At 43.3% G+C, this 22,437-nt stretch overlaps 1 protein-coding gene across 4 annotated transcripts in view; it reads right to left on the minus strand.

The window, feature by feature from the left end:
* mfge8b (milk fat globule EGF and factor V/VIII domain containing b) overlaps positions 1-22,437 on the minus strand; it is a 57,866-nt gene that overhangs the window by 33,517 nt on the left and 1,912 nt on the right. The gene's annotated exons all lie outside the window — the stretch shown is intronic.

Genomic DNA, 22,437 nt, shown 5'->3' on the forward strand with positions numbered 1-22,437 from the left:
GGTTAGGAACGCAGGCATGAGACGAGGGGATGTCCCATCTCACTGAAGTGGTTTAACTATAGGGGCCAGGAGGAAAACCAGCTCTACAGTTTTTATCAATATATAGATAGACGTTAAAGGGGAAAAGTGTGAAACAATCATGAAAGATAAATGAGCAACAATATACTTACATATACAATATATATATTATATTATATATATATGCTGTCTTTAATATAACAGGTGTCCCAAGGCATTCATCAGAAAGCAGAAAGTTAAAGGATATTAGTGGAAGTAAATGAAGGCATGGTTGAAGAGGTATATCGAGGGGAGGGGAGAGATTTTGTGAGGCGGAGGGGTTTAGGGAAAGACTTCTAGAGAGTAGGAGCAGAGTGGCTGAAGGCTCTTGCTAAGATGGTGGAATGGGGGAGGAGCAGAGACGGGTCACACAGGAAACCAAAGTCGGAGAAGCAGAGGACGTGAGCCTGAATGAGGGCCTGGAGAAAATTGCAGAAGTGATACATTACATGAGCGAAACTATCCAAATGCTTTTATTCCAGTTCGATTTTTGGCACGGAAATTATATGGTCACTCATGTTAATCAGCGATAGATTTTACAGCAGTGACCGGTTTTTGGTTAACACTTTGCCGAGGGGGAACACTGCCTCTGGGTGGTGAGACGAGGCAATTCGTGTTTCACCAAAGCACAGCTTACACCAGCCAATCAATCACACACCATTGTCAAGAGTGGCCATGGAGACAGGTCCGAACTTCCTGGTTGAAGGAGATAGAGTGACACAGAAGGCTCAAAGTGGGAAATCTGCTTTTTGCTTTTTTGTTTCATTTATTAAACAAAATGGCCCCAAATTTCCTTGGATCCTCACTGTAAATCCAGCAGCACATCGGCATAACCCACCAGAAAGCTGCAGGGGCCCAGTTGCACTGGGTCTCTGCCATTTCTGGGACTTTCAAGCCTGTCTTGTAAAGGACAGAACCTCCGCCTTCCCCTTACAAGACAAATATCAACAGGAAGGTGGAGCTGGGGGCAGAGAATCTCTATGCCCAGAACTCCCCAAAGAGTACCCACTTCTCTGGCTCATACAGGACCTGGGGCAGTATTGGGGCCTGGGGCAGTATTGGAAGTCGACATGCCCAGTGAGAATTGGCAGCCAGGCACAGAATTTTCCCAGCAGCATGGGGCAGACTGGTGCCAGAGATGTGCCCACATTGGCACCAGGTGCCCACTTGCCCCATGCAAATTAGGTGCTCTCCCATTACCCCGCTAACTCCAGCTGGGTCAACACCGAAGGGCACTGGCTAACCACCAGAATTGTAGCTCGTTGATTTTCAATATTTCTAATGGAGTAAACCCGCTGAAAAAAAACACAAAGAGCACTAAGTACACATGTAATGTTTAAAATACCCATTTTAACATTTCACGCAAGCATTTCCATTACTTCTAGGTCACACAGTAGAAATAAAACCCTCTTGCGATTCCATGCGTAGGCTCAGACTCTCTATAACAGAATAATGTGAACTCTTATCTAAACACGTCACAGAGCTGCCGAGAAATCTTGAAACTCAGTCTATTTATTTATAGTTTTTGATTTTGGAAGTCTATGTTTGTATTTCCTCCTCCGCTATCCTGCTAGATATCTCCACCATCGAAAAGTCAATTAAGAAACATTCACAGCAACTAAACAAAGACGTGGCTCATGGGATGACAAGAAAGTGCCAAACACTGGGATTTATTCCCAATAATCAGATACTCCTAGGCACCTTCTCTCATGGGCTAAGTGGGTGCAGGCACTGTGTCATATTGAGCCAGAGAACAGGAAGAACCAGGTTCTCTCCCTGGTCTGTGCTCAGTTAGTTGATCTCAACCAGGCTGCAGTAGGTGGGTGTCAGAATTATCCGGGACCCTGAGATGGAGAGAGGGAAAAGAAAATCAGTCAGGAGTCCCATTCCTGATCGCTACCCGGTGATCCCCTACTGGCATGTGCTGGTGTGTGGAGTTCGGTTGATGTCAGGATGGAGCTCAGTCACGATGCCATCCATGGATGAATAGGTTGCTGACAATAAGGGATAAATTTGACATTCTATGATTCTATGATTTAGCACTCCTGGTGCAGAGTTTTGCGTGATGACCGTGCATTTCAGGAATTTGAGCACAGATATTGTTGTGCCTAGTTCACAGGCCACATGATTTTCTTCTCCATTAAAATGGATGGAAATTAGGGGTCGCAAATCAGCAGGCAGACTTCCTCACCCAAATTTCTGATATGTGCTCCCATAGCGTGAAGTTCTTCAGTGGGAATGCTAAATAGTAAAATTTGTCCCTAACTGGCTCACAGTTGGGTCATGTGCTATGGGGCTGCTTGCGTCCATGGAACTGTACCCCTGAGGGAGGAGTTCCAGCTGCACAGGACTTTCTACCCCCAAACCCCCCCCCCCCCAACTTCCCTGTCCTTCTCTATCCACCCAACCCATTTTCCTAAGTCTTGGGCGCATTCCATATTCACAGCAGGTCCCCGCTTGACAAAGGGAACACAACCGAGGAAAGTCTGGCCGTGCTGCCGCAGGGGACTCTCCTACAGCACGAGAAGGGGCGTCGAGGTGGCAGGTGAAGATTGTAATGAAGGCTCCCACTGAAAGCCTCAGCCACGAGTGAGGCCTTCAACAAGAATGTGTTTGGAGCCGACTGGAGGGAGGGCAGACCATTGCAATGCCCTCTCCCTTCATGGCCTTTACTGCCGCTTCCCGGGGTCTCCTACTATTTTGCACATGGTAGCCACTGGGGGCGGGGGTAAGTGGGGCAAACTGGAGGGAAATCTGCCTGGGACCCAGGCTCTATGCTGCCACCATAGAGATGCATCAGGTGGGGAAAGAGCGGCCAGTGATGGGGGTATGGGAAGGAAATCCCAGTTGGGGAGATGGCAGTGGTCGATCTCACCGCCTGGATTTTCTGTCATTCCCCACTGCAATCCCGCCTGATTATGGGTGGGAGAAGAAATCTCTCCTTCACCCCTCCCCCCCCCCCCCACCCCACTCACCAGTGCCTTCAAGGTGGGAGGGGATAAAAGGGAAGAAAAACCCCTGGAGTCTCATTAACCGGCAACATACTGCACTTGAACAGGTTATTCCAACATCATGACACCATGAACATTATTTTGACTGCAATCATTCTCAAACCATCAAAACAAATCATGATGTCTCTAATTCAGTGAACCACAAAATAGCCACAGATCAGTTACTGTTTTGACACTAACACTGAGAAGCATCGTGAAGCTTTGCATAAAATTCAGAACAAGAAGTGACAAGTACTGCAGACAGTAAACACCGTCAAAGTCACAATTAACATAATACTTTGGCTCTTGTGTCAATGTCTTACAAGATCATGCATCTCCTGTGCGGTTAGTACAGACCATCATGTTCCTAAACAGCTTGCAAGAATTTCCCCTCATTTTGTCAATGAGGATTGAACCAGTTTGGAGTGACTTCAATTGGCTATTTCATTTGGCAACGCTCAGTTTTGTCCAACTGAATTAGTTTTGAGTTCAGGTTGGCCTACAACTTTAAGAATAAAAACAATCAACACACAAACCTGAATGAATGTTTGTGAACCTACGTCACTACAGTCCCATTGTTTCTCTCCCGCTAACATGGCAGCTGACTACCAACGTCCAACCAACAGTAAAGATAAAACAACTGAACATGAGCAATGCCACAGGAGATATATATATATAATTTAATGTTGTATCTTCCATCCTACCTCCAAAATATTAACATAAAAAATAAGTCTGGAGGAAGAAAAGACCATTCAGCCCATCAAACACACTTCATCCTGTCCATACGACAAAATACAAGAGGACATTAATAAACTTGCAGAATGGGTGTATAATTGACAAATGAATTTCAATATGGATAAATATGAGGTAGTGCATTTTGGTAGGAAGAATAAAGAGGCCACACACTGCTTGGATAATAAGAGTCTAAAGGGATCTGGAGGTACACATTTACAAATCATTAAAAGTAGCGACATAGTTTATTAAGGTCGTTAAAAAAAAGCAAACCAAGCACTGGGGTTCATTTCTAGAGAGATAGAATTTAAAAAGGAACCTTGGTTAGACCACACTTGGAGTGCTGTGAACAGTTCTGGTCTCCATATTGTAAAAAGGATGTAGAGGCATTGGAGAGGGTACAAGGATGATACCAAAACTGAGAAGAATACTTATCAGGAAAGGCTGAAGAGGCTGGGGCTCTTTTCTCTACAAAAGAGAAGGCTGAGAGGTGACCTAATAGAGGTCTTTAAGATAATGAAAGGGTTTGACGGGGTAGACGTGATGAAAATGTTTCCACTTGTTGTGGGGGAGTCCAAAACTTGAGGTCATAAATATAAGATAATAAATCCAATAGGGAATTGAGGAGAAACTTCTTTACCCAAAGAGTGATAAGAATGTCGAACGTTCTACCACAAGGAGTAGTTGAGGCAAATAGCATAGATGCATTTAAGGGGAAGCTAGATAAGCACACGAAGGAGAAAGGAATAGAAGGAAATGCTGATAGGGTTAGATGAAGTAGGGAGGGAGGAGGCTTGTGTGGAGCATAAATGCCGGCATAGACCAGTTGAGCCAAATGGCCTGTTTCTGTGCCGTAGACTCAATGTAACTCGATGTATGATTATTCTTTCATGGATCCCCTCCCCCCACCTGTCAATTCCCTATTTTAGGAAATGCTAATGAGGAGATTTTATGCTTTGATCAGATGTTGCACAACACCCAATGAAGATTTACCATCCATTCGTTATAATGGACAGAAAAGTACAGGCTGGGGTTTTGCAATTTCCCAATACGTGCCAAAATGGAAAATGTCCTAAATTCCTTCCTCTACCTCCCCTGAAAAAGCTCAGTGCTATTAATAATCCTCAATTCCCCTTTTCAACAAATGTCAATCTAGTTACAATTGATCCTTTCTCTGGAATAGTCCGCATTCACTATCCTTTGGGAAAATAATTTTTTCTAATCTCAAGATTGTGAATTTGTACTTGTGATCTCTGGTTCTTTACTTCAACACTCTATTTAACCAGCACTATTTTAAGGACTTGCCTCCAGCGATAATAAGTTTGGTCAGCGCCTTTCATTATTTAATTCCTTTCATAACAGAAAGTTAAATTCCTATTTGAGCAAGAATTTGCAAGGAATATATGATTTTAATTATACAATTATAATTGCGTGTTCACTTCAAGTTAGGCTCCTAAATAAAACCAGCCAGAACATGTATTTAATCCCAGTTTATCTTGTATCATACAGAGGCAGTAAACTGTAATTTCTTTTCTTATCTCCATTTTGGGCCCCACGTAAACTTGTGTACATCCCGTACGTCTGCATCATGCAGGAATACTCTACATTGGCTTCCAGAGAGGGAGAATTGGCAGGTTTTCTTACAGTGGATGTCATCCCACAAGTGGCGCCACTTTCAATGATGTCACAATGGAAAAAATTGGGGACAAGAAGGACCAAATGTTCCCCATCAGAAATTTGGATCATTGCCAAAATGGGGCAGAGGACCCGTGGAACTGGGTTTTCCCCCAAATCATTCACCTCCCTTTATATTATGCAATTTTTGAGCTCAAAATGCATAGGAATTTTGGGACATAGTGCGCATCTTTCAGTATACCCACACTGAATTCAGTCTCCGTGCCTACCCGCGTGCGGACGGGATCACAGAAATATCCATCCTCCCCCTCATTTTAAAGCGTGAAAAAATGTGCAGCCAGTTTGAAATCTATGCTCTGAAATATACCTGAGGTTTGTGGGACGATTTGGGTTTAAGATAATGGGACCAGACTATTGACATTTTCTCCTAAATTGAGAGGTGGGAACTTTCAAAACTCACAAACTCTCTTTCAGTATGATGATGCAGCCTGCAATGTACAAATTGCCCAGATAATTTTATGTGGATAAAGTCTCCATACCTTTGGGCTTCAAGAAAGTGGCATGGCAAACATGATCTTACAATCTCAGGGAAAACAGGGCCATCTTGTGCATAGCGGCCTTGAAAACATCACTGATTATCACAGCTAAGTGATAAGGTCTGGTAAGCCTTGGTTTCTCACGTGAAAATTTATACCCTCGCCAATGTAGTTGCTTTGACTTCCACGTAATTGCCTTCAGTCAAGCTTCTTGTTAATACTTGGAGACTCACGACCAAGAGCTGCACTTAGAGACAGTGAATTCACAACAGTGTAATTTCTGATTTGCTTGAACTCGTGTGACCCTGTGACTTCTTTAAAAAATTAGTTAATGAAAGTTCAAGCACCACATGTCACCCTGACATAGAGCTGAACCAGACAGAAAGAGCGATCGACACTTATAATGAACTTCTGGGTAGAGTAATGGAGGTGAAAAACGTAGAATACAGGCCAGAAGGGTGCTGTGATGGGGTACTGTTGAGTCATTCTGGATGGATGAGCTAAGGTGTGGTTAATGATCTTCCTCATCTGTATCTATCTTGTGATCTTGTGAACTGTGTTAAATTTTGACAAAACAATAAGCTGGAGCAGCACGCTCAGATTCTCCCAGTTCACTTATGGTTGGAAATGGGAACCAAATTGAATGGCAGAGCAAAATGGTGATTCTCCTCTCATTTGCCATTAAAACCATAACAAATTTTGGAATAATAACACTTAATTGATTTGAATCGGGCAGATTTTGTTTTTCTTATAGTATGGTTCTGGTTGGCTTTAAATACCAAATTGGTGTCAACAAAAAAAAGCACTGCTGCCTTTTGCAGCTCGTTTAATGATTTTAAAACACTAGTTTTTAGAATTGGCCACATTTTCTGGTTATTTTAGTACCAGGCAGCAAAATTAATGCTTTTAAAAATCTGTGCATGCACTAACAAATTATGTGAACGGATTTTTTTTTTTTCTCACTCAAAATGAGTTGTAACCTTTCATCTCAGCACAGTCGAAGTGTCGAACTCAGCTTTACTTTTGCTCGTTACAGCCTGTTGCTTCTGGCAGCTGCACCTAGCCTCCAAAGCAACAATAGCCAGAATTAGGACAGAGAAGCCATTGGACAGAAATGAGCCATTAAACCCCACTTGGTGCACCTTCAACCTCCTATTTAAAAGGACAGAATGCAACACTTGTTGAGGGAGGCGCACATGCTTGAAGAAACAGTCCTTTTTGTGACTTTTTTTCTTCCTTCCCACGTTATTGGTGGGTTCTGTGCAGATTTGGATCTCTTTGGACATGGCAACAATGGTACTTCTGAACCCTGCCTGGCCAATATCCCAGTTTCACAACCTCCTTCTGTCCACAGCACTGGGAAGCCTTCCAGTCACCTATTGTAAACCAACCATAGATTTTCCCTGGGACATGTAGGAACTCAAGGGCAAATCATACAATGCGGCTTGGTCTGATTCGGCTAAAAGGCAAAATCCGAAAGTTCATAAATTCAATGAATTTTTAAAAAGAAAACATGGGAATCCAAAGGTCCCTTCCCCAAATGAACCTGTCTAAATAGATAGTGGATGTGTTGTCTCTTATATGGGTACAAAGGGTTGGTTGCCAACCTTCCAGGATTATCCTGGAGTCTCCAGGAATTAAAGATTAATCTTCTGGACACTGCTGTCATAAGGGCATTAAAAAGAAATGTATATTTTTTCTTCAACCTTCTCAGATATCCCCGACCATTCCTCCATAATGGTCCACCCCATAGTTTCAGGAAGTCCTTCACCCTCTACCAGTGGCTAACATGTTTCCCTGATACACGAACCACGATGCCACTGAGATTCTTCACAGTCTAAGAATTTAAGAAAGTACAGAACCGGAAAAAGCCTTTTGGTTTATTGAGCCTGTTTTCTTCCCCATAGACCATTGAAGAATTTGTCCTATTGTTGCTACCCAAGCCATCTAACCAAATGAAGCAAAACACAGAATATCTATCTTACATACAAAAATACACATCTTAAGTCAGTTGCCATGACCTATCTTGGGATCAGTACAAAATAAAGGAGCAGGGAGGTCAGAAGATTTCTTTTAAGCAAAGGGCTATTAGAATGTAGAATGGTTTACCACAAGTGGATATTGAAACGGAGTCAATGGCGATATTTAAAAGGGAATGAGATAAACACTTGAGAAAGGAAAATATTAAAGGATATGGGGGAAGAGCATGGAAATTGGATTGGATAGCTCCAAAATGGAGCTAACCCTAGCACAAATACAATGGGCTGAATGGCTTTCCACTGAGTTGTAATGTCAATGATTTCCATGCTCCCAGAAGCTCAGCAGTGCCACACAGCATTGTCTTGAAGATGGAGAAGAGGAGCGAACATTAAACCTCTCACTGCATACTCTGGTTCCTAGTGAGATGAGGATTTGCAGGAGTAATAAATGCTGGTTAGATTCTTAGCCACTCCTTCTGTACTACTCCAACATCCATGTTCTTCAAATTTCTTTCTTTGAAAATCAAAAAATAGAGTTTTATAAACTATACAAATTCACCAATAACTCCACCAATACCAAACCTTAAATGTGATTAACTCCAAAATCCTTCAGACTTAATCAACAACAGGAAGCTCTCAAAAAGAGTTTAACTCATGTGTATCCTCATAACGAATATTCCAGGGTAGGCTAACAAGCCGGGTTTCTGTTAGCTTTAACCAATTGATGGAACAAAAGTGGATTTTAAGATCTGAGCTATTTGAGTTAGCAATCCTTTAACAAAAGACATCTGTGATATGCTAAGTTCATAATAAATGGTATGAATTTGTACATGAAAAATCTCAACCAGCTGCTTTCCCGGTGAAAGCTCACAGTAACAGCCCCGTAATGCTCCTCTGTTGTCCAATGTTGGCATTGGCTAACTGGTACATATACACTGCAGGAAAAATCACACTTAACTCAATATACCACATTATACAGTGCAAAATGCTCTCTCCAGACACAACCCAAGTTTGGAAAGGCAGAACCTACAATTGCACTGCTGAGTGTGTTTTACAGTTCAAGTGGATCCATGTCTGAAAAGATCACACCCACTATTACATTTGACTAAAATCCTAGTGACAATAATGTAATCATTTATGGAGAGGGGTTTACACTGAGAAGTGTAGGTAACCGTACAAGAAAGGCCTTCAGTACAATAAGGCCATGACAGAGACAACACAAGTTAATTGCAATATTTTCCTCCTCAACTACTCTGCCACTTCAGATCATCTAAAACAGCAGGTAAGTCACCACCTTGCAAGTAACACTAATGCATTTCTCTCTCACAATGTTGTTCTTGATGTAATTTGCAAAATCACATCTGAGGGGATTGGCTGTGCTTCCTTTTTATTTTATTTATAAAGGTATTTTGCAGAAGTATGAGGATGGAAATAACAATCTTAATAGTACAAAAAAAGTCAAGAAACTGTATTATTATATATACTGAAATCAAACAAATACGACATGGAGAGCCATGTAATTTTAACCTAATACATTCGGCAGAAAACTGAGGAGATTGGATCGACCACTCATTTTACACCCTGCCCCTCCCTAACTCTATACCCCCCTCCAGCCCTACCACCCTCCGCGAAATCTGCGTTCCTCCAATTCTGGCCTCTTGCCTCTCCCCGATTTCCTTCACCCCACCACTGGCGATCGTGCCTTCAGCCATCTAGGCCCCAAGCTCTGGAACTCCCTCCTTAAACCTCTCTGCCTCCCTACCTCTCTCCTCCTTTAAGAGGCTCCTTAAATCTTTGATCAAGCTTTTGCTCACCTGTCCTAAAATCTCCTTATGTAGCTCGGTGTCAAATTATGTCTGATAACGCTCCTGTGAAGTGCCTTGGGACGTTTTACTATGTTAAGGGCGCTATATAAATTCAAGATGTTGTTGTTGTACAGCAACCAGCTACATCAAAATTAACTTACCAGATTTCAATAGAGTGTAAACTTAGGCGGGGTGTAAAATGGGCTGTCAACCTGATCGCGTCAATGTCCTGCTGGGTCAGTTAGGTTAAAATTACACCCAATATCCATTTTAACAGTCATGTCGCAAACCCTGAATTCAAACAATGAATTTACTGGAATGAAGGTCATTTGCCATTCAATATGGCAAGGACCCCCATGTCATCTACAAATTCTGATGTTTAAGCTCTGGGTAACTGTAAAGATATACTGAGCCAGGCTGAATCCCCAGAGGCCAGCTAACCATGCAGGGTCCGAGACAGAAGCTTGCCCCAAACTGATGAATCCAAAATTATGCTCTTGAAAAGGAGAGAAAATAAAAAGATGCAACTGCTGAAAAGGGGTCACCCATACAAGACAAAATAAAGAAACCCCAACAGTTCTGTACCCAACCAGCCCAACCACAGAAACCCCCAACTCACAATAAGAGAAGGGTGCGATTGGACTCTGCCTCTTTAAAGCATTTTCCAACATTGTTATGGAGCCAGCAGATATTAAAGTAGAGCTGCAAACAGGTGGCTTTCTCTACCTGTAGCCAGGGTGGAACATCTTTCACCACATGGGGTTGAGTGAGGGCTTTGCGGTGATGGAAAAAGTTACTTCAAAGGCATTCACAAATTAAATCTGTGAGCTGTATCTTTAGTCTCAGGTTAGACTGGATGTTGAGGGTGCAAGGATCAGAGTGGCATGTTCTATCCCAATAGGAGCTGCTGCAGTAATAATGCCCCAAGACCCCACTAAATTGCATAAAGGTAGTCGAATTGTGTGACTTTGATATCGGGATTGACAAACTAAACCATTTGCTTCCTGCCATGAGGCAGCTTATCAATAAATAACATATTAACTAGCATGACATTAACCCTCATCACCCTGCCCATCTCCGTGCCTCAAGTGGATAAGGTGTTGAGGCCGTGAACAGGTTTTGACTGTGATATGCGACCAATTTAGGTCAATCCACTCAGAGCCATGGGGCTCAATTTGGGCTGATTAAGATTTATCTACCTGCGATGCAGATACAAATGTCACTCATTCCCTGGGACTGGGTGAGCTTCCATGTGTTAGTTCAACTGAATAGCCATCCACTAAGATCAAGAATGTTTAGTGTTTATTATTGACAGACGTGCAATTTATATTCCAATGAGATCTCATTTATATTCAACATGTTTCCACTACAAGTAACTGAACATTCTCAAAGGGGTAAGATCAACTTGATTTATCCTGTCCTACTCTTTTCACCCTTGGTGCTGCTCCATACTATGAACCTTGGCCCTTCATTAGGTATCTCAATAAAAAGAACTAACAGCTGGTCAAGGCAATGGGTAACAGCCATACAGACAAGAAAAGCCTCAGATTAGATCCCCAGTCTGTGGGCCAGCTGGGGGCATCTGTGGGTGGAAATGGGAAAAAATAAAGTCAGGATCCCCACTGCTATTGCTATCCAATGACACCCTGCTTGAAATTAGAGAGGTAAAGGATTCAGATCAGCTGTGATGCCTCCAAACTGACACCTGAAGAATATGTTGTGGAGATGCCGGTGATGGACTGGGGTGGACAAATGTAAGGAATCTTACAACACCAGGTTATAGTCCAACAGTTGGACTATAACCTGGTGTTGTAAGATTCCTTACACCTGAAGAATAGAGAGGAGAGGAGAAAAGAAAAGAGACAAAACAAATGGAAAATTGGAGGGAAAAAAATGGCTTCGAATCTTAAAAGAAGCTTATGATTTTCTCACTATTCGACCCTGGCTGCCGCCACCCTATCCCCCTTCCACTTCTCCCGCCCCCTTAACACTTACACCCCTATCAACACAGCAACCACTGTGCACCATAAAGTATTTGATTTAAGAACAGGTGTGGGTCTGTTTACCCATAGTGTAAAGACTGAGTCTATGAAGTGTCCTCTTTGAACTACTATTCCCAACTAATCCCCGACACAACCTATATTTGCATCTCTGTCTGAACTCTGCATGTTTGCCTCTGTGTTGTGTTCTGTGAATGAACTTGGATTTCAAACAGGTACATTTTACTACCAGTGATCTATCTGACTGTGAATCGGTTTTGTTATTTTTCTAAGCACCTGGTGCTGTGGGGACTGAAGAACTGATTTTATTTATTTCCACCAATTTTCTTCCCTCCTCCCAGGAGATGGGTGACAGGTTCCAAGACTAATGGTCACCCTCAGCCAAGTAGTTATTCTTCAACTTTGATAATAGGCAGCTATTTGACCGCAGGGGCCATCACAGCCAAACCTGCTCCTGTGCTTACCTGATGTCCATTCACACACTTTTGAAACAGTGTCACTGGATAGCGATCAGGATTGAAGGCCCTGGGTGATGTTCCTCTCCCTAACCCGGGGATGTTGAGGCAAACTGTACCACCTACCACCTCCCCATCTGAAAGAAGCTAACTCAGAACAATCCAGGGAGCAACTATGTGGCCATCCTAGGCTGCACGGCTCAACTGCTCAGTGACTTGACCTGCTGATATTTCTGGGAGTCAAATATTGAAATTCTGCCTTCAACAATCCATCACTAAACTGGGTGACCTGCACCTCATACTAATTAACTGTACGTGATGCGTTTAACACATGTGATCAGACACTATATAAATTCAAGGTCTCTTCCTACAACTTGGTGGTTTCAATGCCGGGCTAGTGACTTCCTGAAGAGAGCTGACTTCTTCCAGAATAAATCTCTGCTCCATCTCACTGGGCTCAGCTCAAAGATCACAGCTTTAAAATGCACTTCACCAGCAGTTTAATGATTATAGCAATGACGGAAGTGGGTGACCAAAGGCTAAAATTTTCATGACCACATTTATTATGGCGAACATGCTCCGTTCCAGCTGGCTCGAAGGCAAATCAAGCCGATTAATTTAACTCTCTGTTGATTACGGCAATTAAATGTAGTTAAGCGATTATAATTAGTCCTTGACGTAACTCTCTCAGCAAAAAGCAGCCAACTCCTTCTCTCCTTTTAACAAATTTTGTTCTTGCACGTTTCTCTTTATTTTACATTTTTTTTGGCCATTCTGTCCATGCCCAGCAATGGCTTGAACTTGAATAACCTGCTGCCCGCCCCCATCTCACAGCATTGATTTCAGTCGTCATGCAAATTCTTTACACTGAACAATTATGAGTAACTTTAATGGAATGAAAATCATGGGGACTGTGTATCCGAATTGCTGACTTATGTTTCCAGTGGGTGAAGCTCCATGCCGGGGTTGCAAATTCATATAATTGCCCCTTAACTCTACATCTATACCTAAAAATTACGAGGGGTGAAATTGGTCTTCGGTAGTTATGCAAAGTGGGCAATAGCGAATCACAGCCCATTTTACACCCCGCCCGATTTACTTTTCCATTGGGGCCAATGAGGAGAAAATCGAACGGGGTGCAAAACGGCTGCAGATTCGCTATCACCCAAGTCCAGTTTCACCCCCTCCCCCCATGTGTCTAGCGCGCCTGTCGCACTCCACATCGCTGATTCCAGGGCCTAAATTTTAACCCCACGAACGGTGGGACGGTAAAAATTGTAAAAAAAAAATAAAAACCGAAACTCGACCTGCCTACTTCTGGTTTTAATGGAGGCAGGTCGAGGGGCGGGCAACCAATCCGCTCTCAGGAGGCGGGTCGGTCACTGAAAGCTTTTAAGGAGGCTGTGGGCCTCCATTTTTACAGCTTTTTTTATTTTTAACTCCTGGGGGCTGGGATTCCCGGGCCTTCTGCTTCACGTCACGTAAGAGGAGGCGAGAAGGCCCAGCTCAGCAAGTATGTGCCTTTATTGCACTGCCTGTGGGCCAGGAGGAGCAGGAGTGCTTCCTCCAGGACCAACAAGCCTACCTGCAGCGGCCCCCCGGCCACCACAATCTCCGACACCCCACCCACGATCTCCAACCCCAAAATCTGCAACCCCCCGACCCCCAATGACCGACCCTGATGATCCCTGACCCCCCCCAATGACCGACCTCTGACCCCGAAGCTCCCCATTTAAGACTTACCTGTTCGCAACAGCTTCCTGACTTTTCTCCCGTCCGACTGACTGACAGCCTGTCCATCAGGCTGGCCTGTCGGGCAGGAAACCGACAAACAAAAAGTTGTCCTTACATCAAAATCATAAGGACGTCTGAGAAACCCGTAGTTCCAGGTTTCCGGTCAGGAATTCCTCCCCCCCCCCACCCCCGACAACAGCCCTCTTCCCGGCTCCGGGTTAAAATTTACCCCCAGATATCAGACTCCAGGGCCTAATTTTTAACCTGGAACAGGGCGGTGGAGGGGTGAAGAATGCTGACTCGAAACCCGGAAGTAGGGTTTCCCAGATGTCCTTACGATACAATTTTGTCGTAAGGACATCTTTTTTTTTCTCTCGGTTTCCTGCCCAATAGGCCAGCCTGATTGTTTGGCTGGCCGTCAGTTGGATGGGAGAAGAGCCAGGAAGCGGGTGGGAGCAGGTAAGTCTTAGATGTGGGGGGGGTGGTCAGGGTCAGGGGTCATTTGGGGTCGGTCATCAGGGGGTTGGGAGTCATCGGGGTCAGTCATCGGGGGTGCTGAGAGTCATTGGGGGGTCAGGAGTCATCGGGGGGGGTCGGAAGTCGTCAGGAGTCATCGGAGGTCGGTCATTGGTGGGTCAGGGGTCATCGGGGGTCGGTCATCAGGGGATCAGGAGTCACCGGGTGCTGGACGGGTGTCATCAGAGGGGTTGGTCATCGAGGGGGGTTGGAGACCGTGAAGTTGGAGATCGTTGGGGGGGGGGGGCGGGGGGGGGAGCGTGGAGATCGTGGGGATTCGGGTCAGAGATCATGGGGGCGGAGGATTCACTGCAGATAGTCTTATTGGGCCTGGGGGAAACACTCCTGCTCCTCCTGGCCCACAAGCAGTGCGATAAAGGCACTTGATGAGTGTCCACGGGCACCAATCATCCTCTGTAACCTTGCCCAAGTAGCTATTCTCCATGTGTAAGCCTACATAGTGAGCTTCAGCAGGTTCTTAAACCATGTTGGACATTAGGGCTGGGTCCCATACTTGCCCTCACTCAACATCAACACATGGGCACTTTCCAGCTGGGGTCACTGGATAGTGATCAAATGCGGGAGCCCTCACTGACCTCTGCCCTTCTCAGCCCAGAGAAGTGATCCCAATGCTGCTCCAGCTGAGATCAGCTAGCTCAGCATGGGCTGGGGATTGAACTTGAGGCATTTTGTCTATATATCTCACATTCATACCCACTGAGCCATTACAGATTACAGCACTTGAAGTTATAACATTTCCACTGTGGCATTAAAATAGTCATTAACGCATCTCTTTTTTTTTAAATGACATAAAATGTCAAAAGGTATTACCAAATAAACAGCAGTCACATTTAAACACTATGCAAGAAGTGAAACTCAGTGCAATTAAACATTGCATGACTGCGGTGGGTCTGTGAAATGGTTTGTAAATTAATTGGGAAAGACAAACCCAAAACCAGAAATGTCCATTACATTTTTTCCTAGGTACTGTAAAATTACAACACCAGTAAAATCAATTTTCGTGTAGCATGTGGCTCTTTTCATACCCCTGGGCATACCGCTGGGTATGTGTAAGTAGGATTTGAATCAAGCTTACTGAGCAGAAAACTATGATTCACATCTGTGGTTCCCTTAAGGGCGAATTAAAGCAAGTACTTCTGCAGGGGGCCAATGTGCTGCAATTATTTTTCTATATAAAAATGCTTTAACTGTTCAAAGGCCTGTGTTGTCTCATATATATGTACATATATTGTGTTGAAACAAAGGTTCAGATTGGGAAGTCGTAGTGTGCTGTATACTTCTGCCACGGTTTCAAAAATCATAGTAGGATGTTGCATGTTGTGCAACTTCACCATACAAAGAGACATTACAATGCAGCGGGTGGAAAAGAGGGCCCAGCCACAACTATTGACAGAGGACATTGAAAACGAATCCAAAAAACTGTCTGATGAACCCCAGGAAGAGTCTGACGGCAGGGTCCAATAAAAAAGGCTTTCGACTAAGTGCTTTATGCCCCCAATGCACAAATAGTCTAATTCACATTTGCAGAATGCACTGTATCTATATTGTTGTCTGTCCTTCCTCAACTACCGTGGATACCAATCCATTCATTCGTTGCTATCTTATTCTGCCTGTCATAGACGAACTCACTGAACAAGGTTGAAATTAAATCCAGTGTTACATGGAACAAAGGTTTTGGTTTTACTTTTTACAATAACAGTGCATCCTTTTTATTCTAAATTTTTGAACACAAAAGTGCAGTGAATTTTTTCAGTCCCTAACTCCAAAACAACTCTCATCCGAGTTCTTGAAACTGGGAGTTGTTGTGGAGCAATCGTTGCACATTGTAAGCTTGTCATATCAGGGCAACATCTTTGGAATGTCTTCATGACCAGTGAATATTTTTTTCCTTTCCACATTCATCTTGATTCTTCAGGTGAGGCTTTGCAGACTACTTCAAGGGCACTGGTAACATCATTAGGAAGTGTGGCTTGGATCGTTGACAGCACGTTTGCAAGAATACCAAGGCACTGACTCAGTCCAACCACATGCTTGCTGGGTTCCACCAAACCAGGCTGGACTAGATCTGCAAAGAGTCCTAATGATTAAATCCAATCTAGATGATGACCAGAGATTTTTCTTCTGTAAACTGTATGGATTGTCATAGTTTCATCAAAACAACATGAACTTTAAGAAACTGAGGAAGTAGTAGCAGTACTATAGTGATGGCTATCATTTTTTGGACGCTACCTATGCCTTTCCACACAACATTTGGGATGATGGAAAATCAAGACTCATAGGCAGCCAACTGGCCTCCCTAGAGACCTCCACCTTTGGATCAACCCTTGATTTTAGTTGCCTTGGCAGCTTACCCTACCTATCTTGATGCATCGTCTCGAGCTGTGTTGGGCAGCCCCGAAATAACTTTTGCTGGTTCAGTTCTCCGAACATCAGATCACTGGAAACAGTGAGGTTGAAGAAAAACATTGACATAGATTTTGCTGATAGATGGATCTGCTCCAAATACCAATGTATTCAGTGCCAAGCGGCAGCCAGATGGGAAAACAGCAACCTTGCACCATGGTGGAAACTCCTGACTTTGCACAAAGATTAACACAGTGCCAGGGAAGGACAAAACCGAGCTCAGTAAGCTGGCAGTACCCAAATTGCTGCATTAAAGATTGCTCCCAACACTTACATGCCATGTACAGCACTATACACAGATACAGATATTTTTCTCTGCATTAGTTTTAACATATTTGTAGGCATGCTGTTTAAAAATGCATTTATGTCATTAAAACTAATGTGTAGAAGAAAATGTTAAGCAGAGGTGGGGGGCAGTAGAGTACATGGGATTTCCAAATATGTATGAAAGTAGAGTTACAAGCAGAAGTAGCACCTTCTCATCTCATTCCAAGAGCAGAACAGGGACAATCAGTACAATTCCAGTGTTATTGGCACATCATTGCAGGGCTACAACACAGAAAGATGTTTGCATAAAATGTCCAGAGAGAGAGGTGTAAAAATAAACCATACACCAAATAAATAACTAGACACTGAGCCATGCAGTTCAGCAGGGTCCCTGGTCTATGCTGAGTTAACTGATCTCAGTTTAGGTGGCAGTAGGGGCAGTGTAATTGGTCCCACTGACCCTGGGAGAAGAAAAATTAGCCAGGATTCACAAGATCACACAATAATTACAACGGAGAAAGGTCATTCAGTCATCTTCGCTGATTCATCCAGAATTACCCTATAATCCCCCAATTACAGCATCCACTAAGTTCCTCAATGATTCCTGGGGTTTTGCCTCTATTACTCTACCCATTCAATGTATTAATCACTCTTTCTGTGAAGAAAATCTTCCCGGTACCACTCCTAACTGCATTTTACTTGTTTGAACCTGTGACCCCTTATCTTAATCTTGCAATTTAAAGTGATTTTCCAGATTTACTTTCTCCATAAAATTTATGATCTTATATAACTCAATCACCCCCTTTCAAGTACGAAAAGCTTAAATTTCTCTTGTCTTTTCTCATAATTCAAACCTTTAAGATTAGTGGGGTAATTTTAACTCCAAAAAACGGGTAAGTCGGGGGCTGTGGGCACTAAAAATTGTGGATTTTTGGAGCGGGACCGCATCCCGGCTCCAATGCGCCTACTTCCGGGATTGACCCAGGCGCGTTTGGATGCGCGCACAACAGGACACCTGAAAGTCCCACCCCCAATTAAAACCAGTGGGCCGATACTTAAAGGGGCAATGTACCTCATTGCGATAGTTGAGGTACTTAATTTTTTGTGTATTACAAAAGTAAAACAAATTTAATCTTACCTGTTGGGGTTTCCCATCGCTTCCGATTCACATCAGGTGAAAGCAAGCAGGAAGGGCCAGATCCATGAGACGAGTGCCTTTATTGCACTGTTTGTGGGCTAGGAGGAGGAAGCGTGCTTCTTCCAGGCCCAACAAGCTCACCTGCCACGACGTGACCCCGCTTACGACCAATCCCCCCACCCGCCCCCCCCCGATGCTGGAACCCCCCCACCCTCAATGCCGGACCCCCGATCTTATCCAAGGCCCACCCGATGTTGTCCACATTCCCCCACCCATCCGATTTCTTCCAGGGCCCACGATCTCTCTCCCCCCCACCCCCCACCCTCCGCTTTGCGGCTCCTTTCCCTCCCAACAGGCAGCCAGCCTGTCAAACTGGCTGCCTGGGAAACCTGGAAGCACTGCGATCGCAGATTGCAACACACTCATTTGGTTTCCGGGTTCCCTGAGTTCCCCGCTCCCAGTTAAAATCATGCCCTAGGTATCAGCCTTGTGGTTGTTCTATGTCTTGCCTGCAGTGTTTGAATGTCTCCCTTGTGCTTCAGTGACCAGAGCACCATGCAATTTGATGACAGCTTCTTCTGATGTGTATTCTATTGATTTGGCTATGTAGTTCAACATTCTATTGGCTTTGTTGGTTGCTGTTCTACATTGGTTGGACATGTTGAGCGTAAAGTCTACCAAGACTCTTTTTGCAACTTCATCCTTAGCCATTTCAACACCATTCAGGGAGCGCCTGTTCCTGTTTGATGGTAAGTGACCCCAGATGGAAAGTACGTGCATGGATGCTGGCTGAAGGCAGAATCAGGCTCAGGCATGAAGAATGGGCTTTTGGGAAGGTTATCATACGCCAAATGGCACCTGTGGAACGGTACCCCAACAAGGATTGAATAGCTTCAGGAGAAGTGGAGTGGGGAGAAAAATTAGAGGGGGGAATCAGACAATTCTTTATTTAGCAGATTTGCTGTATAAGAACAATTAAACCAAAAATACAGCTTGGAACACATTGCATCAATTTACTCCCCACGACCTCCACTATATATTTTTATCTATGCAATTTGCAAAAGTATCATTCATATTTAGCAAATTGCACATATAATTATGGAGCAGATTGGGCTGAACAAAATATATTGGACACACCATCCTTATAATTTGTGTCTTTTCGTTTAAGTACATAACAAGATTATTATATACTACTGCACATCAGCAAAAGGATGTTTTTCAAAAATATTTTCATCACATTAGTTAAAACCGTCTTCAGCTACAGAAATCTCTTGTTTAAATATGGTCATACCATTGAATACTTTTTTTCTCTTGGTAGCAGATGAGTTCATGTAAAGAAATACCATTCTTACCGTATCTTTTTATGGTTCATGGCTCCTGCTCCTGGCTATTAACCAGTGACCCCTACTGGAAATTGTTAGGTAAGGGAGTGACCAGCTTTGGCTGAGATGCCGCTCATAGTTGAATAGTCTGTCGACAATTACTGTCTTGGCTCACACATGGGGCACCACTACGCATGAAGGTTAATTTTTCATTTTTGGGTGACGTCCATCATTTTTGATGAAGGATGTCACCCAAAACCCAACCACCTTCTCAGATTGTGGCCAAACAATTGGGCATTTCCAGCATTTTCGGACTTTATTTTAGATTTCCAGCATTTCTGACTCGCTACTAAAGGGGATCATCGTTGAAGTGCCAATCATTATTAATAAACTTTCTAAACTGAGTACCACAATCCCACAGCCAAGCCAAAGTGCCATGTCGAGGATAGCTTCACTTTTTAAAAAAACTGTAAATCAGTATGAGACAGAATATTCTTCTTCCATGAAATGATGGACGTCATTTATCCACTAAAGACACAGTCACATTCTCCTCTATAGTGAAGGAATCAAGGTAAATGGCTCCGATCAAAAAGCTGATGCGCTTTACTTCTTTTAATAAGACTGATTCGGGACCCAAGCCAAATGATAAGCTGGTTAGAATGTCAGTTTTGCTGTGGCCATCCGGTGCTGGTAATGTTACATTATAACTAGCTGGTGACAAGATAAGTTCTTGACATCTGAGGCTGCACCCGTCTTTGACAGCCTTATGCTATGAAGAATGCCTGGTACGTTCAGCAAATCTATACAGCCCATAATAATAATCTTTTGCATTCTGTCTGAAATATTCAAGTTACAATGTGGAAGTCCAAACAGTTTGGCTCACTAAATGTTTACTTCTAGGTTATTAACTGCATTTGTCCAACCCCAACCCAGGACTTGAACTCATAATCTAGCCTAAATACCACAGAGCAGTACTGAGGGCTTGCTGCATTGCCAGAACTGCCATCCCTCAGGTGACCAGTTAAACTGAGGCTCTGTCTGTTCCAGTGGGTGTTGAAAATCCCATGGTGCTATTTGAAGAAGAGGAGGGAGTTCTTCTGGAGTCTTGGCCAATATTCCACCCCTCAACCAACACCATGAAAAAAAAACAGATTAAGTGATCATTCACTTACTGCTGTTTGTGCGATCTTGCAGTGTGCAAAATGGCAAAATGACTGTTGCATCTGTCTACATAACAACAATGGCCTGCACTTCAAAATAATTCATTGTGTGTGAAGCACATTTGAACATTTCTGAGATACCTGATCATTTGTTGTATAAATGCAAGTTTTTCTTTTTGTCCTTTAGCTGTTACTTTTACTAATTGCTCTTTTAAGGGAAGGACACCATCTCGGGTCAATCTAAACTCTATTGTGCTTTAGGACCAGTTCTACAGTTATCCTGCACTTTTGGTCCTTGAACAGCTAAGAGCAATATACTACCATAGTGCACTCTCAAGCAAACAGAATCATTACCCACTATCAAATCGATGCAGCATAACTGAAAGGCAGTATGAGTTTCTGGATTGCATGTCCCATAATGCACCATGGAATGGCACACACATGTCATCAGGTTGTTGTGCATTGCATTATGAAGTGATCCACCTGTGCATCCTGTAACTTTTTTAACCAGCAGAGGTGAGGGGAGCAGGGTTGCCAGGGTAACTGGCCTGATTTTCCCAAATCCACATTTCGAAGGTAGGTACCAGCACCATCTTGGGACAGTAAGTGTCACTGAGGCAGTAGATTCTCTTGTCTTTGTTTTTGTTCCCTGACGTTATTGGGGGGGGAGGGGGAGGTAGTTCTGTGAGAGAGATGATAAACACACACCCAGGCAGCAGCATTGTAGCCAGACAGCTTCTCTCACATAAAATTGTTTAGATCTTTCTGTCATATCTACTGTACATTTTCTAACCTTGTGCTACATACAGAGATATTAAATGAATCACTGAAAGATTTATGGATCATGTCCAAGATTACAATCAGAGTGAGAGAAACACAGATAATGAACAATATTGAATTCTGTCTGCTTGTGTCCTACAGATTACAAGATACTCCCACCAGAAAAGTTTCTGCAGTTTTAGAACTACAAAAAACTTCAAACAAGGATTCTGTCCTTTGAAAACTCCTCAAATTTTGTTCCTGCTTTCATTTCATGTTAAGATGAAACCTGATTTTGTTTCAATTGTTTTTGGTTTTTGGAAGATTCTGACAAAATAAACTGCTTCTCGAGCTACATCTGGGTGGGGATTTTTCATCTAAATGCTTACAGGTCATGCGTGTGTCAGTACAACTCATATCTGTCATGGTCTATCTCCCTACTAGCTCAATCTGGGCTGCATCAGCAAATGAAACAAGCTGAAACTTTACAAAGAAAATATATGCAGCAAAAATATTTAACAAAATCACTCAGTCTGGTGCCCAAGTTGAATTTTATTCTGTTCTGTTCATAGCTGCCTCTGTTAGCATAAAGCAAATATGTATTTTGTGATCTAAGTTACATGTTAAAAAATCCTTTTTGTGTAATTGGTTGGCCCTTTGGCACATCGCATTGGGACCGTCATCACATGTCACCACAGTGGCAGAATGGAGGTCCACACTTGTGATCCTTCACACATTGAGCTTCCACTTCCTTGCTATTGTGGCAAAGTGCCAAATGAAGCCGGGTACTTCACTACAGCACCAAAATAACTAGTAAAACTACCTCTTCAACTTCATTAAAACTGGTCTCAGGTCAGGGCCATGAACTAGTCACCTGCTTATTATCTTCAAGTTCCTTCTTTGTTGTTTTGGCTATCAGATAATAACT

The sequence above is a fragment of the Heptranchias perlo genome, chromosome 34, assembly GCF_035084215.1.
Source record: "Heptranchias perlo isolate sHepPer1 chromosome 34, sHepPer1.hap1, whole genome shotgun sequence".
NCBI classification, from domain to species: domain Eukaryota; kingdom Metazoa; phylum Chordata; class Chondrichthyes; order Hexanchiformes; family Hexanchidae; genus Heptranchias; species Heptranchias perlo.